General features: G+C 41.9%; 1 long non-coding RNA gene across 1 annotated transcript in view; it reads right to left on the bottom strand.

Moving 5' to 3' along the window:
* The window catches only part of LOC141014633 (uncharacterized), a 50,609-nt gene extending 41,318 nt beyond the window's left edge, over nucleotides 1-9,291 (bottom strand). Inside the window, exon 1 of the long non-coding RNA XR_012180505.1 lies at nucleotides 9,201-9,291. This is a non-coding gene — a long non-coding RNA (uncharacterized lncRNA). The remainder of the gene's footprint in view (nucleotides 1-9,200) is intronic.
* Nucleotides 9,292-24,800: the final 15,509 nt, after the last annotated feature.

Here is a 24,800-nt window from a genome sequence, read left to right as displayed (position 1 = left end):
ATCACAGAAATCCTAGATCTAACCTCCCCTGACCAGTGGCGTTATGTTGAAACACGTCACAATCCTGCTGACGATATTACCAGAGGCAAGAGACTAATGGAGTTGACAGAACTGTCTAGATGGAATAGAGGCCCAGAATTTCTAGCTACTCCTTCCAATCAATGGGCAGTCCACCTATCAAACATTCAAGGCCCAGTCCCAGACCTAAGGAAGCCTTTGTTTTGTGGCCTTACACAGATCTAAAGGCACTCAGATCTACCAGACCCCAGTCAGTTCAGTACCTGGCAAGACCTTATTGAGGCAACCCCTCAACGCCTTCAGGATACAGCCAACCACACCCCCACTGGAACCCCATCTTTCACCCAAGCAGAGGTTGAAACACTCCTTCTCTCAAAAGCCTAATCAGAAAGCTTCCCAGAGGATTTCCATGCCCTCAAGTCAAGTAAAGAACTTCCCACTAAAAGTCGCCTCTCTTCCCTTGCTCCACAATTTGAGCACAAGCTAAACCTTATCAGAGTAGGAGGCAGACTGCGATTGGCAGAGGATCTTGAACCAGGAGCAATGTACCCCATTGTCTTAGACCCCAGACATACAGTAACCCGTCTGATGATAAAGGATTACTACACACCCACCTTCTGCATCCTGGTCCTGGGAGGGTCTATGTAGAGATCAGACGTTCATACTGGATTCTCAGAGGCCGACAAGCCATTAAGAAACATCAGTGGACTTGTATCGAATGCAGGAAATGGAGAGCTAAACCCATTATTCCCAAAATGGCAGACCTGCCCCCTTCCAGAGTCTGTTTAACCCAGCCTCCATTTTGGTCTACAGGTATGGACTGTTTTGGTCCATTGCTCATAAAAGTGGGTCGCAAAACAGATAAAAGAGGGGGGTTACTGTTCAAATGTCTTACAACTCACTGCCTCCATATAGAAATTCTCACAAGCCTGGACACTGACAGCTTTCTTATGGCCCTGTGACGTTTCACAGCACGCCGAGGTCAACCTTTTGAACTCTTATCAGACTGTGTAACAAACTTTAAAGGAGGAGCAAAGGAACTCAGGTTCAAGTTTAACCCCCCAAATGGCCCCCACTTTTGACGAATGTGGGAGAGGGAGGTGATATCTATCAAAACAGCATTACGAGTGAGGCTGGGGGCACAAACTGTTACAGAGGAAGTACTCAACACTGTTTTGATAGAAATCGAAGGTATCCTCCACTCAAAACCCCTGGGGTATGTGTCATCAGACCTGGCTGATCCCGACCCTGTGACCCCAAATTTGCTTCTCATGGGGCGGCGGGATGCTACCCTTCCCCAGGCAGTGTATGGTGATTCAGACCTTATTGGTCCCAGAAGATGGAGACTCAGCCAGATCCTAGCTGACCACTTCTGGAAACGCTTTATTAAAGACTACTTACCCAGCCTTCAAACCCGACAGAAGTGGCAAAGGGACAATATCAATCTAGCAGTGTCTGATGTAGTCATGGTAATTGACCCACAGCTGCCCAGAGGACTCTGGCCTATTGGGAAGGTAACCCGCCTTATTCCCAGTGAAGATGGGCGCATCCGTACAGTGGAGGTGAGCATCAAAAGGAAACTGTACATAAGACCTGTTGCAAAACTAATCCCCCTCCCCTTGATAGCAGATCCTGAAACCACTCAGTCTGGTAAAGACTAATGTTATTATCAAATATGTTACCACATTTGAGGGGCGACTGTAGAAAATACTCCCACCTGCCCTTGTTTCCCTGACACAACTGTGACTTGTTGGAGGGGTGACGTCTTGCTGTCTCGCTTTCTCTGTATAGTTACTCCAAAGATGAGCTCTCAGACACCAAAATTTGGCACCGATTGATTTAACAGGAATCAGTACTCACTAGAACCAATGTTCAGTGGGTACACTTATGTGCCAAGTTTGGGACCCAACCCTAGCTTTAGGAGCTTGTATTGGCAATTCATGTTTCTCTGATATCTTATAGACCAACAGTTAATTGAGAAAATAATCTGCAGATCAATCTGTGATGAAAATGATAATTCAATAATTAATTGCAGCCATAATATATATTAATAACCCAAAATTCCATATACTGTGAGAGATTTTATCCATACTGCCCAATTTGACATGGAATGTTATTAAATTGGCAACAAGCAAGAATTTTTTACCATCACATAGCACATAATTATTATAATCCGATACGATTGATACAAACAGTGAGTAAGTGATTACTATCAAATATCTGGCTTTCTAAACTTACTTTCCTCCTTGAACCACCCAATCCTTCATCCTCAAATACCTTTACAATTTCACTTACTCATCATCTGAATCTGAATCTTGGTGCAGTCCCATCTGCCAACAGAGGCTGATAAAAGGTTTTAAATTACTTAAAAATGTCCTTTTGCCTTTATTAGACTGTTCAAAGAGGAGAATCCAACAAGACTGAGAGATCAAACGCAAACCTTGTAACAAAGAAGCTGCATCAGGTTCAGGTCTTGATTTTACATGGTGCACAACTTAGACCACTGAGCAACACAGATGTTCTTAAAATAACAGGGATCTTTATGTGTAAAGAAGGGTAAAGGTTCACAAGCTAGTGATCTGGAACACAATAGGCCCTATTTATACAGTCTATAGTGCTGCATAGAGTGCATTTAAGGCATGACCAAGTCCATTTTGACAGTTAAACGTTGGATAATCTGGGCACAAAGTGTGGCGCACCACGCAAATAGGTGGCATTTAGACTCTGAATTGGTCATGGGTATGCTTTGTGTGGAACATAAATCAAACCAATCCAAGTGTGGTCTCCCATTCCCTTTAAGAGCCAGGTATGCCAGGGCCTGACACACATTAAACCGTAGCAATCGTCTTCACTGAGGGACAGGGGTGTGGTCCTCGGCTGCTGGACCCTCTGCCGCGCCATTTCACAAACACCTGTCCCATCAAGAACTCTGTTTGACTGCATATGAAGAAATACACTGATATTAAACTGAGGAGGAGGAGGAGGAGCGCTGCTGTGTGTCCCTCTGTGTGTGCACGTGGATCAGGTCGGACGGTCATAAATACACTGAACAAAAATATAAATGCAACACTTTTGTTTTTGCTCCCATTTTTCATGAGCTGAACTCAAAGATCTAAAACATTTTCTATATACACAAAAGACCATTTCCCACAAATATTGTTCACAAATCTGTCTAAATCTGTGTTAGTGAGCACTCCTCCTTTGCCGAGATAATCCATCCCACCTCACAGGTGTGGCATATCAAGATGCTGATCCGCCATCAGTGTTCCTGACCACACCTCACTTAACTAAGACCAACACGCCCAGGGGAGCACAGGTGGGCGCAAGTACATTTGCTATTTACACAACTTGGGCGCTGGGCGTGAAAATGACAACTGCATCAGTCTGAAACTAGCAATGACTTTTGCACTGTGCTGTGCGCTGCTTTGCACTAAGCCAAATATGTGTGCAGACCCCAACGCTCACCAAACCACTATAAAGCATGCTGTTTCAGGCTAATGGGCTTTATATCTTCATGGTTTCTCTGTTGATCCAGATCACTCGAGAACCAAAGTATAAAAAATACACAGAATCCTCCGAATATGACATTTTCCTTTTTTGTTTTCGCAAAAAAAATTATTTGTTTACTACAATACAACTCTTGCCCACAACGTTTTTATGAATATTTACGGGTTTTCTTGAGATTGATTTACTGGCAGTGGACAAAAGAGGTGGGGTTGTTTGGAGGATTATAGGCCTATAAATCATTCCTGTTTTGCATGTTTCCCCTTTGATGTCATGGCAACCAAGCCCACCCAAACCATTCTTCCAACGTACGTCAGTTAATCAGCAAACACTGACAGACAAAAAACCCAGAAACACATGCTATGTTCCAGACTGATGTTACAGGTGGAAGCTTGTTTCATCACGAGTGCTGGGCCATGACTCCCAGCAGGGGAGACTCACTGAGCATCTGCTTCCAATAGCTCCCCTGCCGCCCCCTCCTCCTTCTCCTCCTCAGATGAGGTCTATGGGAGGCAGCGGACCCATCGGACCCATATGAAGCCTGAGCCTGAGCCCCAGCTCTCCAGATCGGGGGCCCCAAAACAATGATGTAACACCCAAATGGCTTATGTAACTAACCTCTGCTGGCAGTTTCTCACTCTGAAACACACAAGGTGGAGACCCTGGGAACATTCACAACAAAACTGAACTGTGATTCAGAGTGTGCACATATGCACTCAGACTGCACTTGCACAAATATACAGTGACACAATGGATGGATAATATCTAAAGGTCGGTACTAGCAGAGTACAAAAATACATGTTCCACTTCTAGTTCACTTCACACTATCTAGCCTTGTAGATATATTTTGGTTGCATTTGCCCAGGTTTTGAGAGTAAAGTGCAGTTTAGTCAGTTATGATTTGGTTGAGCCATCCTTTACAAAGCACCAAACTGATGTTAGGGACACTATACAGTCTGATAACAGCAATATTACAGATTCACATTCAATGTTGTGTAGATATTGGCAGATGTTAGTTTATTAAAGACAATGCATACAGCCTCAATCAAATATGTGGGATCCTTACAGAGATGTTTATGTCATCTATGTATTCAGGAAAAAACATGACCTCGGCCAATTTTGACATGAAATATTCAATTGGAATGAAGTCCATGTAAACATAGCTAAGTGTATTTGTATACTCTACTTGTGCTACTATGGTTTAGGATTTCAAAGATAAAAGCTTTACTTGTTGGTTTATCACAAAAAGTTAAATCAATAGGTAAACTCGCCAGGAGACATTTTGTTTCCTGCACATTATCCTATAGGCCTTTTTCACAACAGACATTTTGACTTGTCTGTTCGTGAAAAGAACAGGTGTTAATAATAACAGTATTGATAACGCAGCTCCAGTGTCCACTATGCCAGCAGGCACAACACCAGGACCCTGGGACTAGCATACCCAAATGGAAGACAGCAGTCATTAATGTTAACAATTACACCTGTGCTTTTTCTACTATGTACAATAATTCACTGGGAAAAAGACCTATTTAACTTGCTCCAAGTCTGGCTCTTGAGAGCAGATTTCATTAACTGTAGCTAGCTAGTGTAATAGCTTACTTGTATGTTACATACTTGCCAACATTGGGTTGTGAAAAATAGGGAGATTTTTTTCATCGGTGTATCGGCCCAAGGAACAAGGTTCCTTCGCCAGGTGTGCGTATAAATTGTCATCATTTCTTGCCTTGTATTTTAAACCCGATGAAGGAACCTTGTTCTGAAAATGTTGTTTCTTTGATATTCAATAAATGATTCTGTTTACCATTGAGGACAATGAAAAAATTTGCAGTTTTAATTGTTGAAATGAGTACCAGAAGGCTAAATAATAAGGCGGTTACACTGCAATGTATTTAATACGCAGTATTTATTGCACATCAAATTAAAAATAGATACATCCTTCCCTCCTCAAAATCTCAAAAGTACTGAAAAAGAATGAGTGTACAGAAATACAATATTGTACACAATGTGCAAAAGAGTTGCCTTACAAACAACACTAACTGGACACTGAATTGTGTGCATCTTAGTGAGTGTATGAATGTCCAAGCCTTAATCCTTGTTCCCGCATGGTGGGTACTACAACGGCTGGTTCTAACCCAGGGGAAGGTCTCGGTCCACGCTGTGTTAAATCTGGACACATATTTCTTTTTTTCTTTTTCAATTTTTCTGTGTCAAGTGTCACTCTTTCTCTGACTCTATCCATCTCTGTCCGAACGCTGAAACTGAGCAGGAAGACAGAAACCACCAGCGTGTGACTTCTTCTTCTTATTTTCCGGCAGTATCAACGCTACTTGGCGTATCACTGCCTCCAGCGAGTGACAGAGTCACGTCACCGGCTTGCCTCATATGCACAGGCAGGCCAGGGTTGCCAGATACTGCGACAAATATCCCCCACAATCTTACTTGTTTCCTTCACTGTAAAATCGGGAGATTAACGGGAGAAATTACTGACCGGGAGCATCGCGGGAGATAGGGTTAAACATCGGGAGTCTCCCGCATGAATCGGGAGAGTTGGCAACCCTGATGTTAAGATAATGCTAACCTAAGTTGATCGAAAACAATATCAGCACTGTTCTTGTATTTTAGGTAGAACTACTGTAGTTGCTTAAGTGCAGTGTAAACTTCTCCTAAACACATTTTGGAGTAGGCCAGAGCCGCTATCGTTACTCTAAACTGATATACTAGCATCTTGGCTACAGCACAGTGACCTCTAACCCTTTATAATAATGTAGCTTCTTCACTGATAGGCCTATTGCCTTTGGAGGTAACACTTCACATGCTGGTGCTACCAACATGGGAAGTGTTACCTTGTGTCATCCACACACACACACACACACACACACACACACACACACACACACACACACACACACACACACTAGATTATTATTCACACTAGAATAAGCCCTATTAGGGTAACTACAAGATAGGACTGGGCAATATGGCCTTAAAATAATATCTTGATATTTTGGATATTTTGAAGCTATATCACAGTACACAATATACATCTCAGTATTTTGAAATCTCCTCCAAAGCACTTCATAAATGTTGGGACTGGACAACAAAATCAAATATCATGATATTTTTTACCAAATACCTCAAAATTGATATTGTGACAATAATGTTGAGATGACTATTGTTACTTTCACAAAATATTAACACAATGAGATTTTTGTTCAATAATCGACTGAAAAAGTGGGTAAAGTGTTAGAGTACTAGAACGTAAGTAGTCTGGTAAGTTCAGAAAATGAAAAGAAAATCACTCACAACAGACAGCACTTATGTCATATCACTATATAATGCTATCAAAAATCTAAGACCATATATAGTCTCAGATCATGATAATAATATAATACTGATATACTGCCCAGCCTTCAGACATTGCCAGACAAGTTTTGTGGGCTAGCAGTTTTCTGGAGTGGATATAATGTGCAGCTACAGCTTAGCACCGTCACTACAGTTAATAACTCCAGACAATTAGGAAAGAAATTCATACAGCAGCAGACAGGTTGGAGGCTTAATCATCACTTTGATCCCACTGTGCTAGGATCCTTTCTTTGTCCAAAGTGTACTGACACTAATCAACATCACCATCAGCACATCACCGGATACAGCCGACAAAGGACAATGAACAGTGTGTCTCTGAGATGAATGTCTTAGAATGTTGTTCCTTGTTTTGCAGGCTCAGGCTATGTGGGCCTAGAGGTCAGGCAGATAAGTCGACTGGGCCTTCAACTTGGAAAAGGAAATGTGTGTTTTTTATCAAAACTGAGGAAAAGGCAGCCAAATCACATGTAAGAAAGGAAACAAACTGAATGCACAAAATCCAAGACAGTGTCAGAAGTTGTCCCAAACTCTGATTGGATGTGGATATAACTTGAGTAGAACAACAGTATCCAAGAAGAGCAACATGAACAAAGGGAAAAGCTTCCTGGTGATACCCGTGAGAGCACCTGAAAGTTGTTTTAAACGCATCAATAACATCAGCAGATAATATTATACCAGATCTACCATGGGAAAAAACAAATACAATGTACCAGAAGTTGGCATAAGGAACTGATTCAGTTAAGAGTGAACAACAGTTTTAATGGCAAATCTGAGGGAGAAGAGCTAAATGCAGGAGAATAGGCTGAATCAATCTACAGTCATTCCACTCCCCAACTATTAGAATGATCAAGCACAAGGTACTCAAGTGTTGTCACAATCCCTCTGGGTTCACTGACCTCACATCTTGAAGGTTTGGTGGAGGGGGGGTGGCTGCTAATTAGCTTCCTTATGCACTTCCAAGTGTGGAGCCTTCCTATTAATCGCAGGTTACCAGTATTTATTTTGGCAGATTCTAAATACCAGACTACCTGCCAAATAAGAAGGAAAGGAAAAAACACTTGGGCAGTGGGCTGTGTATGTATGTGGATATGTGTTTGTATAAAGTGTGTGATATTACTTGACAAAATGTGCATTTACTCAGCTGTCAACTAGTACTACTCAGCTGTAGGCATATTCTACATTAGCTGCAACAGATACAGACTTAAGTTGCAGAACCATGACTGCATTCTATCACATACTGCTGCAAATCATGTTAATGTGAAGTTTCCTTTAAAGTTAAAGGGAATCATAGTCATAACATATCCATAAATTGTGGCAGGGTATTTGCTTTTACTACGCCAAACACCTTACGGGTAACTAGACTTCGAAGTTGCTTTGCTCATCATCATTGGTACACTATAAGCAGGATATGACTTAATACCTTTAATGAGTCATTAGCGCCCTACAGTTAATTCGGCGGTCAGAGATTCCTCCATGCAGCATTAGACTTAAGAATACTCGCATTTGGTTTGTTGCTCGTAAAAGGCGCATCCGTGAGGTATTAAGTAGACAAAACAGTGAGGAAACGCGCCTGCCAATAATAAAACTCACATTTTTCATTCAATAAACGCTGCATGGTGTACAGCACACATGCCGAACTAAAGACATATTGTATTGAGTTAAGCACGACTTGATGTCATATATCAATTGGAATGCATCTTTGCAAACGAGCATGGCAAATTAAAATTACCAGATTTTTCAAGGCAGTTCGGCGTGAGTTGACTCCCCACCTAGAAGCGCACGCACCGCCTCGGACCAATGTCCTCTCCTCTCTGCTGTAGTGTTGGATGTCATGTACAGTGTAACATAATATACATCTGGCGCCGTGGCCTCCGTTCAGAGATAATAAAATAGTCTATTGTGGCCTTGAGCCCGAGTCTCCAGTTTCACCAGCTGACTCACTCCGCCTTTTACTTTTCTGGTTGAGGTGATGTAAGCCGGTGTGGATGAAGTTGCTAGTGTGAACGGTCTCCACCTGTCGGGAGGATGGACTCACCTGGATGAACACTGCACTCCATGTTTCAATGTTCACGTGATAAACGTATTATTTCTTCATGTTTAAGCAGTCCAGGCCTCACAAACAAAAAGCACTAACCTGTCCGAACGCTTCAAAGTGAGCTGATTTAAAAAAGTGTTTATTTTGCAAGTTACAGCACTGTCTTCAAACTCCTGTCCTCTGTTCTGACGCTGTGCGAAAGCCCGTTGACAAAATCCTGAGGTTAGAACACAACGCGGAGTTGGTTTCCATGCTCACACACTGAGGCGGACGGACTCACCTTCCTGCGGGACACAGCTGCTCTCTGACGGCCTGAATCCACCCAGCACAAACGCTTGTAATATCCCGCAGACACACGCGAGCACGCACACTCCTCTGTCATGCACAGACACTGACCCGCAGAGCGCCGCAAACTTCTTCTCTTCTGTCAAGTCAACTACAGTAACACAACGAGTGGACGGCATTTTCAAAATAAAAGCCTAACGGAATAAGGGCGTAGTGTAGACTTCCTTTGTGAACAACTGTGGCCTGACTCGAGCTATATTTTCTCCAGTGATTCATTTCAAGCTTTTATTTTGAAGGCATAATTCCATTAGTATTGATCTCAATATTCTTGTTGAACTCTTATAGGAATATGAATCCTCTGCAGTCAGTTATTGTGTTCACCTGTGGTCAGACACATCTGAGCTAGCGGCCCATCAGCTAAACCTTTTCTCTTTATAATAAATCCAACATGTTTACTGCAAGTCCTCTTTCTCTGCCTCACGTGTTTATTTAAACGTGCTTTTATTTTTCTATTAAATATTTTCTAGCCTGACAGTGACCTCTCTGACACCCATGCACACACACACACACACACACACTGAAAGTGTTTTTCCTGCAGTGACTTATGGGGTCAGCCTCAGTGCAATAGACAATCAATTCTCAGTCTGCTCTAATGGCAGAGTTAACAGTCCACACATCCTGTCCATTAAAACGAGCCAGATAAACATTGTATTTGACCGCAGCTCGAGCTGCTCCTATCTCTGTGACTCCAGCTCTAAATATGCAAAATGCTGGAGGTGAACAGATTATCCTCTCTTGCTGTCAGACCCTGTTGAAAGAGAGGATACATTATTGGGAGGTTTAGGGCATAGAATTGCACACCATAACCAAATCAGATGTGAGTCGCTGAGGTGGAAAGGTAACCATGTGACCGACCATGTTGGCCTGACTCGTCACCTCTGCTCTTTGTTCACATTGCCTTCTTTGAATAGTCTTCACAGTGGCCACTGTCAAAGCATGTTGCTCAGGGAAACAGGCCAATGGCAAACAAATGATCCAGACCACAGTCTGAATAGTTGATGAGCCTGTAGTGAACATAAAACTCACCAGCAGCCATACGGAAACCACAGAGGAGGAGTTAATTGGGAGGAGGAGGGGACCTGTAGGCCCACACATTTCAGTATAGCCGTTCTCTAGAGTGATGATATTCTAAGTTATGCAGCATTGTGGTTGCAAATGTATTCCCTATCTTGGTAACTCAATCATGTGTTAACCATGAAAGATAAAGGACCCTTTTGTTACAATAGAGGAATCTCAAACACAGTGCATACGTTGCTGCTGAGCTGCTACCAAATACCTTAACAATGCTGAAAAAGATGACAGTTATGTTGTTAAATAGTGCATTCCATACATGCCATAAGCAAGGATATGAAAGCTGTAAATCAGACACACAGAAGGCAGATGGGCACAGACTGCCAAGTGACCTTCTGCTGTTACTGCTAATACCAGATGTCTTCTTACTTCTCCCTGAGAATAGAGCATTTACTGCAGACCAGTCCTATCAGTGGACACAGTGATCTGCATGTACTGTATATGGTCAGATGGAAATGAAAGACATTAGATATTGCTATAAAAAACCTACTTGGCTTCCCCTTGAAAAAGATGAAGAAGAATGTTTTGTGTGTGTGTTTAAAAGAAATAATAGTATAGTGAAAAAGGAGCACCTCAAATAGCTTTCGATAAAGAAAGCAGAAGTATAGGTTTAACTTCTGCCCCTCTGACAGGGCCCTTAGCTAACTTACAGTAGTTAACAACTCAAACAGCTTACAGGCTGGACACACTGGCTGCATGAGCAGCATGTGTGCATGGTGGAACATCTTGCTTTTCATACAGGTGTCCACGTTAACAGATTAGAGCAGACAGACTGCCTTTGTGACTAGCACGTCAAGCGAGACTGCAGCGGCACATTTTTGAGTTTTTGAGTCTCATCTATTTTTACGGCAACACGCATACATTTATTGGCAAAAATAGACCTGCAAACGACCTGTCAACAGACATATCGACATCATACCAGCTTTCACTACATTTGTCTGTACCTGTAGAATATGTCACAAACATGAAGAGGATACACACAAAAGATGTAGGGCATTTTTTTTTCCTTTGCTTTCTCTTTTCTTTCTCTCCCTCCCTCTCTTTCCCCCTCCGGCTTTCTCACACCATTCCATATAAGTAAGGAGACTGGCAGAGTTGGGTGATAATTCTCTGTGAGCGACAACCTTTAATTTGTAATCATTTTAACTATTATTAATATGAAAATATAGATTTTTTCTTTTTTCTCTCAAATATCTTCTTGGTTGTAATGGAGTTTTTCCTTTTGAATCAAGGATCTACAGACAGAGTTTGCTGTATATTGCACAGCTTGTAAAACCCTCTGAGACAAGTTTTTGATATGGATTTGGGTTTCTGTATAGTTTCCCAGTCTACTGACAGTTCACACACAGTGATGGCAGGGGCTGCCATCCACGCTCATCAGGAGCAACATTGGGTTCAGTAGGTTGCTCAAGGATACTTGGACACCAGGGAATCAAACCAAGGACCTTCTGATTACTGGACGACCCGCTCTACCTCCTGAGCCAAAGCCACTATATTATAAAACACTGTGAAAAAATGTTAACAACATATCATTCCAGCAAATCATATGAGGTTACTGACACCTTTTCTCCCCTTTCCTTTTGTGGCATGTTATAGTGTGTATTTCTGTGCATGTGGATATGTGCACTTTACTATATGCATGACTCCCGGGTCAATATTTGGTCACATATGTCGTAACAGTCTCTTGGAGAAAGATGAAGGTCAGAAATACTAATTACATGTTATGACTCATGTGTGTCATAAGATCCATGTTGTTGCTCTGAATGTCATCCACTGACAGAAATACAATCTGTTATGCTCTCTAAACAGGACCAGGTTCTGCAGCACTTCAGGAGTGGTTTGATAGCAGTTCCATTTGGCACTCAATGCATGAGAAACACATGTGGCTTCAGCAGTCTTTGAGGTTGTAACATTGCACATATGGGTTTGGCATATACTGAACAGCACGGGCAACTGCGAGGTTCTCAAACATCACATAAAATGGACACAGTCTGAGTGAAACATCATCATCGAAGTACACAGTCATGTCAGAGCAGAAATATTAAGTCATAATGCCTCCACTGAAGATTTCATCAGTTTAACCTTTATTATTCAGGATTATCAGCGAATAACATTAGTAGGGGGCGGGTGAATAAATACTCAGAGATCTTGAAAGGCTAAAGCCCCTCCAGTGGCCCCTACAGGCTGCAATTTTATTACATCCGACAATGGGATGTAGGTTTATAAACGGATGCAGTGAACAATGAGTTTGACATACTTACCCTAATCAGTAGTGCAGCTAAAAATATGCTGTTTTTCCTCAGTGTATCTCTAGAGGAAATAACACTGGGTCGTAAAAGTCAAAGGGATTTGTCTACCTTATAGCATGACTGTGCTCAACAAATTTCATGGCAATCTTCCAATGTGGTTATGTGAATATACTGTGTGTCATTTTGACCTGAAGGTGGAACCAAAGTAAAGCAAATGGAATGTGCTTTTAAATTTAAAGTAAAAAGGTGAAAACAAGACTAAGAGCCTACAGCCACACAGTTCAGGAGCCAAGCAGTGCTGACATAAAGTTGCTCCAGTCATTTCGAACAACATGCTGGTGTTACGGAACCAAAAGAGGCGTGATGGTCCAGATCCTAACGCTCATATCTGTGGGTTTTTTAGCGTGCTTCCACCTGTAAATCTAAAAATGTCTCACCAAACTGTTGATAATGAAATTAGTACATCACATATAGTCATCATCAGTAAATAGCGGATCCTGTCTGGCTCTCACTCATAGAGAGGGATGCTATTTGCTGAAACATGTTGTCAACAACCAGGCAGTTTCTTAGCATATTAAAAATTAGCTTCATTTACAAAGTTTCATTTTCCCTCCAGTGTTTCCAACATATCTCACTCTTTCCATCTAGCTCATTTGACTTTTTTTTTTAAAAGCTCGGAGAAAAAGTATGTCATAACTTTTACATAACATTGTTACCCAAAAGCTATCATCACCTGTTGCTGAGGTTACAAAAACCCTGTGCACACTCTTACTATATTTCTTTTGTACTTAATTTATTTATTTTATTTGTAGAGGGACCATCTACAATATTAAACATAAATGTTGCCATTTGATGCATTGCACCAGAGTTAGCTTAGAGCTAATTTACATCTGCAGTCCCCCTAATCAACACAATGATACTGCGAAAGAATATGGTCAAACAAAAGGCTATTACAAGCAAGTTGTACAGGCTTTACATGCAAGTAATCCCCCTGCATGCTCTGCCCACTTCTGTTGTTCAGAGTCCTGTAAAGCATTTAGTAATAATTCATTTCTTTCATGAACATGCCGATGTTTGTGAGGCTTCAGATTAATGAGGCGAGCTGAGTTTGTGTGGGTCTGTCTCATTGCTGCATGCCAAATGAGTGTGCATTCTTGGCATGGGGATGTCGTGTCTGTAGAGGGCATTTAACTGTGCCGCTCCGCCCCTCGTCAACTCTGTGACTAGTATAAGCTCCAGTAATGAGGTCAAACTAGCAGTGTACTCTGGCAGCTCTGGATACACTAACAAGCCCTCTTTTATTCCATTGTTCGTTATATCTCTGGACAGAATGGACTGGACTCTGATGTTGTTTGCCTTGTAACCATGTTTGCCTTTGCAGAGCGAATCTTTCAGTTCCCTTCAGCTGCTATTACTTTTAATTGAATTTTGCATTATTGGTATTGACTTTTGTTTAGGTTAATGAGAAAGATGCACTGCATTCCAGCAAGTGCAAATAATGGCCACAAGAGAAACAGACATGAGAAAAAGCCTGTAGAAAAACCTTTTTCATCATCCACATGCCTAATGATGATCTCCATCAGCCTCAGCAGGAAATGACCTGCGAGAAAAACTTGACTGCACAAAATTACAGAGTTGTCAACAATGTTCCACTTTAGTGCGAGAAAATCATCACCCACTCCAATCTATATCTTGGGTTTTAATTACAGTGGATGCCCAAGATAGCTAAATGAGATGTTATTCGAGGCCAACGAGGTACTCTAATTGGTATAATTCTGGACGTTAGAAAAGCTTTGATTGTACAGCACATCGCTTGGATTTGAGCTTTGTCCTCCTTGCTGTGGTGAGGACCAGCTGAGGCTCTTTATGTGATAAAATAAGAAGAAAGCTTTGGGGTAGTCACGTTCGTAAGACTACACAATGGTGGACGTGACTTGGGGAAGTCACGTTCGTAAGACTATAAAATGGCGGATGTAATTTGGAGAAGTCACGTGCAGACACGAATTCAGGAATGATGATAGTGATTTTGCTGAATCATGTATCTTGAATTCAAGAATGGCAGACGTGAATATGTCACCCACAGGTAGTCACTTGAGCGAATGTGCAGGATTTGAACAACGGCAATGGTTACAACACTGTTGGCTTCATGTGCACTTTGACTGCACACAAGGTGTTGTTCCAAAAAGGTCTCCAACAGGTCGCTCATAAGATTACGTGTATGTATCACTCGAATATACAGTTGCAATCAAAATTATTCAACCCCCAATGCATTTTAGGTTTATTGGCAAAATTTAAAATTTTTCAGGTGTTTGCAATAAACAAATTACACAACAACAGTTTAAATAGTTAAATAAAACTAATATTACAAGGATTTTATCCAAATTCAACACTAAATCCTACTTTCAATGACTACTGCAGTCTCAAAAATATTCAACCCCCTGAATAGAATTCCTCATAAGAGCACACATTTGCAAATCAGGTGTGGTCTCAAGCACACCTCATGCAAGCAATCAAGGGCTTCATTAGTTGCATCAGGTGTGCTTGAGATAGAACATCTCAACTACCTGGACTGTTGACGGTGACGTTTCATTGCATGTTAGAAATATGGCTAAGTCAAGAGAATTGTCCAAATCATTCAGAGAAGAGATCATTGCCTTGCACAAACAAGGAAAAGGATACAAAAAGATGGCAAAGGCACTGAATGTTCCTAGAGATACAGTTGGAAGCATAGTTTGCAAGTTTAAAGTTAAAGGAACAGTGGCTAAACTACCTGGACGTGGCAGAAAGAGGAAGCTATCAACGGCTGCCACCAGAGTGCAAAAGACCTGCAGCACGACTTGATGGCAGCATACACTGAGGTTTCAGTTTCCACAGTAAGGCGCATACTAAACACTGAAGGGCTCTATGCCCGAACTCCAAGACGTACACCACTACTGACCCAAAGGCACAAGAAAAGTTGGCTCCAATTTGCTCAAAACTATATAAATAAGCCAAAGAGGTTTTGGGATTCTGTTCTGTGGAGCAATGAAACAAAACTGGAACTTTTCTGGCCTATGGATCAGCGGTATGTCTGGAGGAGGAAGAATGAAGCATACGCTGAAAAGAACACCCTGCCTACAGTGAAGCATGGCGGTGGCTCAGTGATGCTCTGGGGCTGCTTCACTTCCTCTGGCACTGGAAACCTGCAGCATGTGGAGGGCAAGATGGATTCAATCAAGTATCAGGAAATCCTGGGAGAAAATGTCATGCCATCTGTGAGGAAGCTGAAGCTTGGGCGTCATTGGACCTTCCAACAGGACAATGATTCCAAGCATACCTCAAAGTCCACCAAGGCTTGGTTTCAGAAGAAGTCCTGGATGATATTAGAGTGGCCATCACAGTCGCCTGACTTGAACCCCATTGAAAATCTCTGGTGGGATTTGAAAAAGGCGGTTGCAGCACGCAAACCCAAGAATATTAGTGAACTGAAGGCCTTTGCCCATGAGGAATGGGCTAAGATTCCTCAGGAACACTGCCAGAAGCTGGTTTCTGGCTATGCATCATGTTTGCAGCAGGTCATAACAGCAAAAGGGTGCTCTACTAAGTACTAAAGATGCTTGTCATGAAGGAGTAAATGAATAATTTTGAGACTGCAGTAGTCATTAAAAGTGGCATGATTTGTTTATTGCAAACAGCTGCTAGTTCGGTTTATTTTGCCAATAAACCGAATTTGTAGTGGGGGTTGAATAATTTTGATTGCAACTGTATGTGTATGTGTACATGTGGGTTAGTTGAGAGAGAGAGGGGGAGACAAAGACAAAAGAGCTAACGCTCCAAGTGTAGCAAAGAGGGAGAAACAGCTGTGGAGACCCAATACTCGCCTTCCTATCACTCAGCGGCCGGTGAACAAACTCAGGCTTGAATCACCTTCGGCTGATCCTTGACAGGAATGTGGCTTATTGCCGAATCAGCTCGTGATGAGCACAAAGAAAACATGCAACAAAAAGTGTTTTACAGCGTAAAACTAACAGCAAATAAAAAGGACTCGGCGGTCCACAAACTCACAATCAATGTAGCTTACAAGCATACAATACATGCCAACTCTGCCCAGACACTAATTAAGCCTCACATGTAGTGCGTGTCTTCTTTAATCCAGCTTGCTTCCTCGGTGTGGATTAAAGGCGTTGCAGCATCCTGCAGTGGCTGTTCAACCAGCGGAGTCCGAGAAAACGGTTCAAAGCGGCGTTTTCTGAGGGGAAACCTCCTTCTGCAGGGATATGAGAGAGGCTGGTTGTGCAGCTCTTCTCTTGATCTGGAAAGTGGCAGCGAGATGAAAGACTGCGGCCTTGGTGGGTTAAATCCAAACGTTTGTGTGCTCCCTTTGAGTAACAGTTGCAGGCGAAAGCTAATGCTTCCAGCAACACGTTACGATGGGACTGTGATGCACTGTTGCAAACTCGTCAGTAAGGAAAGTCGCTATTGACTGTCCTAAAACTCGCTAGAAGTTGCTAAATGATGTCATCACGTAATTTGCATAATTTGTGATGTGCATTTAGTTGTAATGGACGCTGTAGGAGAGAGGAATAACGTTGTGGGAGAGACAAGAATATAATTTAGAACTACAAATCAACTTATATTAGTGCAGTGATTTATTTTAGACAAAGAAAATTTTACATTTACATCCCGCCCTGACTGTAAGCCAGGGCTGGATCAGCCAGCGGCGGCTTCACGCATGCGCAGTCTGGACGCGGAGGGGTGAACTTCTCAGGAGGGTTTTGACTGCAGCTGGGAGGGACTGCTGCACGAGGACTGGACCGCCTGTGAGTGCTTTGGGACAGGTAAGGGGCCCACAGCATCACCCGCTGCTCATTGAGAAGAGTAAGAACGATACATGCTTTCACGTCAGAATCTCCAATAACACCAAAAAAAGTCGCTAGATTTGTTGCTAGTCACTTTTTTGAAAAAGAGTCGCTAGAGGGATCTGAAAATTCGCTACATATAGCGACAAAGTCATTAGGTTGGCAACACTGCTGCGATGAAATTGGCGTGCAGCTGTATTTATCTTCTCCGTGTATCTGGTCGCTGGGGAACTGATGATGTGCCCAGGCGCGCTCTCAGACAATGGTAGATGGGAGTTGTCAAACCGGGGGGACTGTGACAAGCAGGCGCCACCTACTGGACATTAGGGTCAGTGCACTTTCCTTTGCTTACCAGGCTTTGTTAGTGCAAGGAGGCCGCATTTAAGCTTTGGTCTACATGCAGGCCGCCCTATTGTCGCAACCATGTGGTGAGGGTCCCAACAGCTTTCTTGTCGTGAGTTCAACAAACAAATCAGTACTACTCTCATGTCTGTGTGTTAACTATTGAGCCCCAGCAGATTCCACGGATACGTATCCGCTGCATTACGGCTGCGTTACGGCTCTGCCACGGCAGCAGAGCTGATCGGTTGCACTCTAGTCTCTGTGTTAACTTCCACCAGGTGTCTGCTGCGTCCCAGCTCCGGCAGTCCGCAGCCCTCCAGAGCAGATACGCAGGACTTCTATTTCTGGCGGATGCCACAGCACAACGCAGCAATTCAGCCGAATTCAGCACAGAGCAGACAGGAAGTCAGACACGAAACAACAACATGACATCCAGTTAATTTTCAAAATAAAACACTCCGTGTTGATGCCAGCACAAAAACCTCAAAAACCTCAAAAAAGAGACAAATACGAGCACTTCTTCTAATCCTTCGGTTGGGAACACTTAAGTGTTGTTGTGTTTATAACACATACGTATAACTGCGGTCGTGCGTGATTATGTAATTATTGCGGGAACTACTCGGTTTCGTAACTCCAGCTGTTCGGTGGAGCTGCGCCGTGGTGGACTCAAAACGCAGCTGGTGGGGGTTGCCAGATGAGGACGACGGAGCAAAACCGTACCGGAGCCGTAATGCAGCGGACACGTATCCAGTGGAATCAGTTGAGCATAAAGACTGGAGCAAGCTAGCAGGATCACTCCAAGGTTAAATAATAAACCTACTAACACTGCAAAAGCTCAGCGATTGATATTTGTATCTCATTTGTTTACTTTCAACACAACCAGAAATGTAAAAATTAGAATTTGGTGGCCAGACGCTGTTTGCTAAGAAATGTTAGAAATGTTGGAGTATAACCACAAATTGTTGTTTTTACATTTCTATTTGTGTATGGATTAAACAAAAAAATAAAAACAGATTGATTAATTTTGGAGTTGCTAGTAGATGTTGGACACTTTTTTAACTTTGGACTGAGCCAGGTTTGCTGTTCTCCCTGCTTTAAGTTTGTATGTGAAGCTAAACTAATGTCCCTTAGCTCCAGCTCTGTACTCTGTACTATTATTCCAACTCTACTGTTGTTTTTAATAGGCATATCCTGTAATGCTCACTGATGGAGAAAGACCAGCAAAGAGTAGAAAGGCCAACAGTATTACAGTGTGTGTGTGTGTGTGTGTGTGTGTGTGTGTGCGTTGAATGACCTATTCCAGGGTGGATGTGATCCTGGTACACTTAAATTCCAGACTGACCCCATAAACTACATATTAAATCCTCGCTAATTACAAGTGCATGCTTTCTGCAGCCTCTGGAAACAGCCCTGGCTAGAGTTTGAGCGGAACTGTAAAAAAATGTTTAACTTTGTCATTCAGTCCCGGTAAATTGAGATCTTTTGACTTGTTTCCATGGTAAATCAGTGTTTCATTTAGGGTCTTCTGACACTGCCCAATAAAACTGTATTGGAGAAGCAATTTATGTCATAGTATATTGAATACTGGCAAACACAGTTAATAGTTTCAGACTAGTTTGGCTTTTTTTTTTACTGTAGACTATAAAAAGGATGTGGTATCATTGTACTTGTGTTTTTTTTTGTGAACATGCAGTACATACCTTTACTTGGCTTCATTTTGGGTCATCAAATATTCTGCTCATGTTGTGATATAAGAAACACTATAATTTTCACAATAATGTCATGAACAACTCCATGTGACCTCACTATATGACATGGTTTTGTTGTACAGCCATCCTTTAGTGGAAGTAGAAATGCAAAACAGGTGTAAAAACTGTGTGCTATTCAATAAGGGAAACTGAATGTCAGAGAGATCTTTTTTCTAGGCTGTGTTTTTCTAAGATTACTGAGACCTGTGATGGTGCCAACCAATGAGATATTCACATCTGCAACTAATTACTGTGAAGTAACAACAAATTAAATGAGACGGTTTGGCTGCGAGCCAGTATGAATGACACAACACACAGTTATTTTCAATAAGGTCATGGTTCGTGGATAATCATAGACTTCTGGGTAGTGATTGTGGCAAAAGACCTACTCAAAACTTTCAGCAGTTAACACATTTTAATATTAAGATAATTCACAAAGAAAACAGGGTGGCTGAAAATGATAAACTTTGGCTTTTTGAGCTGCCTTTTGTCTTCAATGAGATGCAGTTAATACTTTCTGTTTGATCTAGCTGTATGGCATTAATTCACAGTGCCATTTCTGCATCACATTCAAACTTTTCAGCCTTTCTTGACCCTGCAGACATGCAATGGTGTATCAGTATCCATCTAACCACACCTCTTGTTCCTCTCCAGCAAAAGCAAAGTCACATGGAAAAATGAACAATATTTGGGAAAGCATGTGCCCCTGCAGTTCAAAGGAAGAGTAATGACAAACATAAATAATGCAACAGCTCAGTGGGCCGTGCAGATTAGAGACAGAACAGAAAACAATCTGCTCGTTGCTTACATGTCAGACTTGTGTTGATGGAAGGCTTTGCACGCAAGACAGACACGACAAGAGAAAACATGAAAGAATGGAGGGGATAATAAGATGACAATAGGAAAAGTGGGGAGGAAACACAAGTGAGAGATGGCTGCGTGAGTTGATGATTAAAACGATGTGTGTATGTGTGTTTACTGTTATTTCTATGCTTGTGAGGACCAAACCTGAGATTACACAAATCATCAAAAGTGTTTTTCCTTTTTTCCTTTGTAATCTTTCAAGGGGTAAAGGTTAAGCTTGGTCATGTGCTGTAGTGTTGAGGGTAAGGGTTGCTTTAGGCTATCCCATATCCAATTGTTACCCCTACCCCTCATTTTTGAGTGCCCTCTTGCCCCTCAGAACAGAGTTACAAGCAGTAGTGGTTGAAATCTCTGCTTATGAGATGAGACATCCCTTTGAGACCATCATACGTCATCAGTTGTAATTGATGGCATTAATTTAAACAGATGCAACCAAACATTTCCAATATACCATCTTCAGCTATGGTGATTTCTCTTGTGTTACCCTTAAATCCTGATATTATCACAATTCCATTTGCCAAGTCATCAAATAAAAAAGAACACTGCTTCATTACCTGCGGTGCTTTATAGACTAACATTCGCAACCTGTGCTCCTACCCTGCCAGTCTGCACTGACTGAAGATGAAAAACGTCAAATTGCGGGACTGTCATGAAAAGATCAACAATAACAATGTAACGAAACAAGTTTTATGCTTGTACTGAAGGAAAGGACCATAAGACATTGAAATAACAGAGTTCTAATAACTCTCATTATGAAGTGAGTGTCTGAAAAAAAATCTGTTTTGAGGGCCATGTAGCCAACCATCAGGCTGCTTGAAACACAACTCAAAATGAATGCTAATGTTGCACCATGTCTGCTGGATGTGTAACAGTCAACTGTTTCCTAACACATTCACCAAAACGTGTAAGCATGGATTGTCTCATCAGTTCAAGTTTAATTATCATTCCTCATATATGTAGATATACTGATATACTACACACCGATCAGCCACAACATTAAAACCACTGACAGGTGACACGAATAACATTGATCATTTCATCACAATGCGATGTTCTGCTGGCAAACCTTGGGTGCTGGCATTCATGTGAATGCCACTTGACACGCACCACCCATCCAAACACTGTTGTGGACCAAGTACACTCCCTCATCACAACAACACTACCCGATGGCAGTGGCCCCCCCATCAGGACAATGTGCCCTGACACACCGCAAACACTGCTCAGGAACAGCTCGAGGAACACAATAAAGGGCCCAAGGTGTTGACCGGGCCTCCAAATTCCCCAGATCCCAATCTGATCGATCATCTGTAAGACGTGCTGGAGCAGGTCTGATCCATGGAGGCCCCACCCCCCAACATACAGGACCCAGAGGATCCACTATAAAACGCCCTGGTGCCAGACACCACAGGACACCTCAGAGGTCTTAAGTCCATGTCTTGACAGGTCGGGGCTGTCTTAGCTGAACGAGGGGAACCTTCACAATATTAGGCAGGTGGTCATAATGTTATGCCTGATCGGTGTATGTAAAAGGATAAAATCATCCTGGATGATTTATCAATGAGGCTCTAGCAACACAACTCAGTGTGTCTAGTGTATCTATCTAATATTGTAATTCTAATATTTAGAGGGAACTGCCTTTTTGTTTTGTTCTTTATCCTGTCTGAAGTGTTTTTGTTAGTTGTTAGCTGAGACAAGAGGGGTTGTTGGTCTAACAATCAGCACAGGTGACAGAATGTCCGGTATCCATTGCTAGAGAGAGTTGACGTAACATTTGTCATGTTTAGCAAAGGAACATGCTGATTCAAGGGTTTAAAAGTTGTTATTGTTGTAAGTTGATTTGAAACCACCTTAAAGCTACATCAATGGATTTGATTCTGACCGTTATCCCACCTATAAAACCTCTGTATGGCTAAATAGTTTTTCATTTTTCTTGTCGAGGACCACAACACCAGACTGATGTAAATCTGTGAAAAAAACTGTAGATGTGTATGGCAATTTAGGCTGTGTGTGTGAGTATGTGTGTTTGCGTGTGTGTGCATGCACCACTGATTTATTTCTGTCAGTATGTGAATGTTCGTATGAATCTATTTTGTGTGACTGTTTGTGTCTTAGCTGGTCTACTTGTGTGAGCGAGTTTATACCTCATCTGCCTGTGTGTGTTTATGACTATGTGTGTGTCAAACAGACAGCAGTCCACACAGATCCAACCACTCTGGTTCCACAGCTGCTTTGTCACTGTCAGATCATGACAGCAACACAGTGGTGGCTTGGCCTGTCTGGTCGCTGACTTTCTGTCTGTTGGGTGTCCAGATCCAGGGTGGTCTGTACCACCACGCTCATCCCACCATGTCTGCTGTCAGGAGAATTATGCAGATTTAGGAGCACTACCTCACTCCTCTTCTCCTCTTCAGACCATGCATCAATCCCTCTCTGTCACCACTCATGCCAGTCATGAGAATGTCCTTTCCACTGATGTCTCAGCAGTTGACTCATCACGAAGATGTTTTCTTTAGTGTGTTACTGTGGTATTATTATTTCATCCTGCTTCCTTTTTTAATTGTATATTATTTCATGTCTGTTTTGTTTCCCAATGAGTTTTAAAAAATGTTGTACTGCTGTCTTTCATGAACAGGGAAGTTATGTGAATGGCTGTCCACTCATGCAGACCAATACAATAGGCAGTCACACAAATGGCTTTCCTGATTTGACAGAGAAGACTTTGTGTTGAATATTAAATTATTTCACAATTTCTGGGTTGTGTTAATATGCCATCTGTTTGTCTTCCTGTCATGATTTGTTTCATTGTGATTCAATTATTTATTCAATATTGAACATTTTTGGCCTAATGGTAATAATGAGGTCTTTTTGGACACATTTGTTGTTATGTGATCCTTGGTAACAGTAGATATCAGTATCATGATTTGTCTGTAGTTTAAAGAATAAAAGAAACCTTCCAGACTTAACACAATACATGTTGCTCCAAACTATTTATGCTTTTAGCTCTCTGACCATAGAAAGATAAACTACAGGTCCAGAGATGTTTCCATCATGTTCCCTGTTGGTTTCTGTACATTTAATTCTGGGATTAGGAACACAGAAGTCATTAGCAGAATGTCTATATATATATATATATGTATATATATATATATATACACACACATATATATACATATATATACATACATATATATATTGTAGCATAGCATGACACTAATGCAATAAAGTTTCTTGTTTTTTTCTTTTTCCAAACTCAAGTTATAGTGTGGTTACAGGAGGATGTTACATGGGACTTGTATCTTTGGGATAAAAAAAGTAGTGTACATTATTTTACAAAGCTGTGACTTATAGTGTTAGGCAACCACAGTATTTTCTTTATTGGAAATTCCTTAAATGGTGACATATGCATGCACTGAAACTACAACAGACGTGAAAAACGCCAACAAGTAAAACTCCACAGCACACAGATTGAGTTTATGAAGAAAAGCCGAGATGTAAAGTATTGACAGGACAAACCTGAGTGGTCTTTCTCCCAAACCACACTCTGCTGCCACTAAGGACTCTCCAATTCATCTATAATTCATGGTTAAGCCTCTGCTGGAAGGCTGGAAGGCCTTGCACTGTTTGTGGTGCACTGTTAGCCAGGCTGAATAATTAAAGACAGACGTTTCCTCTCAAAAGCTATACACTGTGTACCTTTGTGATTTACATAATCAGTCAGATGGATACAAAAGGGAGGGTTCTCAGAAAATGGCAGCTGGCAGTGCAGAACCTGGAAGCTACCATATACTGTTTTTCTTAAGAATGTGGCAGCTGTTGTTGGTACACAGTATGTTATGTAAAGTTTCTCAGCTGGCCAGGCATTCATGTTGCTCATCTGGGTGTACTTTCACAAAGTGAGGTAATGTTTTGCAAACAGCTCTCCCAAAACTCTCAGAGCAAATTATTTTGCAATGTCATTTCAAGTGGCGTTGTTTTACAAGCTTTCAACTCAGGAAATCGAAACAACTCTGTAGCGTTGCCCTCACTTTATGTTTTCTCCTCTGCTCAGTCTGTCCAGCTAATGAAAACATTCTCACCAGAGCAACAGACTCTGTGTCGCGTTACTAGCCATGATGGAGACCATACGAAAACAAGTTTTCTGATTTTTGGCCACAAATGAGAGAATGGGTGGAGAGGAGGAGGATGATGTCAGTTACAGGGGTTGGATAGCCTCTTCCCCAAGCCCCTGACCCCTTTTATTGAGATGCTAGAAACATTCAAGTCAGTGAAATTCCTCAGTGGAAAGACCACAGTGGTTTAACAACAGCTGGATCTCTGTGTTCAGGAGCTGAAATATTGTGTAAAGAAACATATTGTGTAACACTGAGGAACTAGCTTTAGTAGACAATAGGCTGATCCTGCTACTGGCTGAAAAACTGTATTC

Source organism: Pagrus major, chromosome 19 (genome assembly GCF_040436345.1).
Source record: "Pagrus major chromosome 19, Pma_NU_1.0".
In the NCBI taxonomy this organism is placed as follows: Eukaryota; Metazoa; Chordata; class Actinopteri; order Spariformes; family Sparidae; genus Pagrus; species Pagrus major.
This window is presented reverse-complemented; position numbering and strand designations above follow the sequence as displayed.